This window comes from Capra hircus, unplaced genomic scaffold (genome assembly GCF_001704415.2).
Source record: "Capra hircus breed San Clemente unplaced genomic scaffold, ASM170441v1, whole genome shotgun sequence".
In the NCBI taxonomy this organism is placed as follows: Eukaryota; Metazoa; Chordata; class Mammalia; order Artiodactyla; family Bovidae; genus Capra; species Capra hircus.
The window spans coordinates 8,143-12,005 of record NW_017217938.1 but is presented as its reverse complement, the minus strand read 5'-3'; the positions used below and the strand labels follow the sequence as shown (position 1 = coordinate 12,005).

Here is a 3,863-nt window from a genome sequence, read left to right as displayed (position 1 = left end):
CTCGGGAATCGAGTGAGTGAGAGGGCAGGCCCTGTAATAGCATTCAACCCTCTCTCCAGGCATCCTGATGTTTGTTTAATGGCCCCAGAACAGAGGGACCTGTCTGTAGGGAAAGAAGCTGGGGGTGAATGAAACTACATGATTCCCCCTTCTCAAGGCCAGCCTGGAGGCCACTTGCCAAGCTTGAGAGACCTCTGATGGTGGGGACCAGCGCAGAGACTCTGTGTGCGGCTCCCTCCCTGGGGCGGCCAGTCAGACGCAGCTGGTCGAGGGCGCTGGACCTTTCTCATTGTGGCAGGAAGGCCATTTCTCTCACTGGAATAGACGTGTGTGGATTCAGATGTGCCTCCCTGCCTGCAGTGCTTCTGCCAGAAACTACCATTCATGGGTTCAAAGACGTCTCACTTACCATGATGGAGCTCCACACAGTGTTGCTTTTGGAGACGACGTTCAGCTTCACGGTGATGGGATCACGCACAGGGGCTTCACTCACTGCGTGTCTAGCTGAACCCAGCAGGGTGGGCCTGATGGAGCCTGGAATGGCCCACGGGAAGTTGAGCGATGGTGCCAGCAGGGAGTCAGCTCCCGAAAGGCAGGAGCTCAGACCACGGACTGGATGATTTGAATCGGTGATGGCCATTTGGTGGGTCTGTTCCTTGGCCAGCACATACGATCTGGGAGTGGGAGTGGCTCTTGTCGCCATTTTGTCTTGTAACCAAGAACTGTGCTTCCCGCCCCCCATCCTGAGCCCTAGGGGCTGTTAGGTCTCCATTCCCACGGAGGAAGGGGCTCCCCCAGGGCCGTCCGGTGGTGACACTGGACTGGAGATTGAGACCTGGCAGCGGCTTCTCAGGCCACTGCCTCAACCCAGAGAAGGAGCTACTGTCTTGCTGGTGATGAACTCTAATCATCAAGGAAAAGCAGAGCTGCTGCTACACAGAAGGGTTGATCTGTGATATTTAGGGGACTCTTTGGGGTGTGTTTTATTATATCCATGTCCCCCAATAAAAGTTAATGGTCAACTACAGCACCCGAGATGGGGCTGTGATGATTCAGACCTTTGGGGGATGAAAGTTTGGGTTATTTCATTAGAAATGAAAGATCCCAACAAGCTGAGGTTTCGGTTGAGGGGAAAGGAAACAGGACTGATCCTGGAAGAAGGAAGTCAGGAATGCCAACCATGGGCCCTAACCAGTGACAGACACAGGCTTGTGTGGGCGTGTCTCTTCTCATTGTCCCCCTTTCTTGGTGTCTGTGCACATGTGTGTATACAGAAAATACGTGTATATGCGCACACACACAAATATGCATACATGCACATGTGCCTATGAGTGTGCACGCACACATGCACACACACATGCACACACACACAGGGCTTTCTCTTTTCTTTTGCTTCCAGTACCTCTTAGCGTTGTCCTGGCAATAGTTCACTGCTTGCCAGCTGCTGTTTGTTCTAGTTACATATCCCCCACATGGAAGGTCCTGCCGTACTGTGTCCCCATCAAAGACACCAGTGCCCCGTTCTCAGAGGCCTATGGTCTGCCCTAGGCACCCCCCACCTCTCATGCTTGTAGGCTGTAACCATCTGGGCCCTGGCTTTGCCCCAGCCCTGTGATGAGCTGCACTCTCTCCGTGTGACCTCTATGGGCCCTTCTGTTTTTTGGTCTTCTGATCCCTCTTCAACCAAGTCTTCATATTCTCTCTGTAAAAATAACTGATATGACTTTTATTTCCTAAATGATACACGTATTCCATGACTTGCTGGGGACATAGAACCTTCCCTCAGGTCCCTCATTTTCAGAATATACTGAAATTTTATAGAAAACGGGGACCCGGGAAGGTGAGATGCCTTTCTCACGGTCATTGAAACTTAAGGCCAGACAGCTCCTGTTAACCAGCTCGAGGTTCTCGCGAGATCCGCCTCCTCAATACCAAGCGCCTGTGTCTGGCAGAGCGGTGTGAGACGAAGAGACAATCCTTCCCAGCCGCCGGGAAAATCAAGAGTTTTGGCCGGACCTTCGAGCACACACCGAGATAGTGAGGACCAGACGAAAAGCACAGACTATGGCGCTGAAACGGATTAATAAGGAACTTAGTGATTTGGCCCGTGACCCTCCAGCACAATGTTCTGCAGGTCCAGCTGGGGATGATATGTTTCATTGGCAAGCCACAAATTATGGGACCTTAATGACAGCCCATATCAAGGCGGTGTATTCTTTTTGACAATTCATTTTCCTACAGACTACCCCTTCAAACCACCTAAGGTTGCATTTACAACAAGAATTTATCATCCAAATATTAACAGTAATGGCAGGCATTTGTCTCGATATTCTAAGATCACAGTGGTCTCCTGCTTTAACTATTTCTAAAGTTCTTTTATCCCATTTGTTCACTGCTATGTGATCCAAACCCAGATGACCCCCTAGTGCCAGAGATTGCACGGATCTATAAAACAGACAGAGATAAGTACAACAGAATATCTCGGGAATGGACTCAGAAGTATGCCATGTGATGCTACCTTAAAGTCAGAATAACCTGCATTATAGCTGGAATAAACTTTAAATTACTGTTCCTTTTTGATTTTCTTATCCGGCTGCTCCCCTATCAGACCTCATCTTTTTTAATTTTATTTTTTGTTTACCTCCCTCCATTCATTCACATGCTCATCTGAGAAGACTTAAGTTCTTCCAGCTTTGGACAATAACTGCTTTTAGAAACTGTAAAGTAGTTACAAGAGAACAGTTGCCCAAGATTCAGAATTTTTAAAAAAATGGAGCATGTGTATTATGTGCCAATGTCTTCACTCTAACTTGGTTATGAGACTAAAACCATTCCTCACTGCTCTAACATGCTGAAGAATCATCTGAGAGGGAGGGAGATGGATGCTGAGTTGTCAGATCAAAGGAAGCAGCATTACTCTAGCAGCATCCATTCTTGTTTAAGCCTTCCACCGTTAGAGATTTGAGGTTACATGATATACTTTATGCTCATAACTGATATGGCTGGAGAATTGGTATTGAATTTTATAGCATCAGCAGAACAGAAAATGTGATGTATTTTATGCATGTCAATAAAGGAATGACCTGTTCTTGTTCTACAGAGAATGGAAATTGGAAGTCAAACACCCTTTTGTATTCCAAAATAGGGTCTCAAAACATTTTGTAATTTTCATTTAAATTGTTAGGAGGCTTGGAGCTATTAGTTAATCTATCTTCCAATACACTGTTTAATATAGCACTGAATAAATGATGCAAGTTGTCAATGGATGAGTGATCAACTAATAGCTCTGCTAGTAATTGATTTATTTTTCTTCAATAAAGTTGCATAAACCAATGAGTTAGCTGCCTGGATTAATCAGTATGGGAAACAATCTTTTGTAAACGCAAAGCCTGTTTTTTGTATATACTGTTGGGATTTGCCTCATTGTTTGACATCAGAGATGATGTAAAGTTCAAAGAGAGTGAATATTTTGCCATGTTCAGTTAAAAGTATGCAGTCTGTTACAGGTTGACACATTGGTTGACCTGATTTATGCAGAATTTGCTATTCAGATAGTGTAGCTTTAGTATGCTGCATATGATACTGGCAGCCTGGGATTCATAGATGCGACTTGGGACCCAGCAATTTGAAACATGTATATGGAGTTTAAGAAATTTATTTTCCAGGTGCAACCCCTATCTAACTAAATTTTTTTCTTCACCTTGTACGCTTGACAGCTGAAAAGACCATAACATGGAGTAATAATGGTCAAAATTTACAAAATAAAATACTGTTTTGGGTGTGGGAGTTGTCATGAGGCTATGTTGAAGTGACTGACTATGTGGGATATTGAGTTTTTTAATGGATTGAATATCATTAAAATG

The 3,863-nt window shown here is 45.1% G+C and overlaps 1 pseudogene; it reads left to right on the top strand.

The window, feature by feature from the left end:
• The first annotated feature begins 1,896 nt into the window (after positions 1 to 1,896).
• On the top strand, positions 1,897 to 3,336 carry LOC108635520 (annotated as a pseudogene).
• The last annotated feature ends 527 nt before the right edge of the window (positions 3,337 to 3,863 follow it).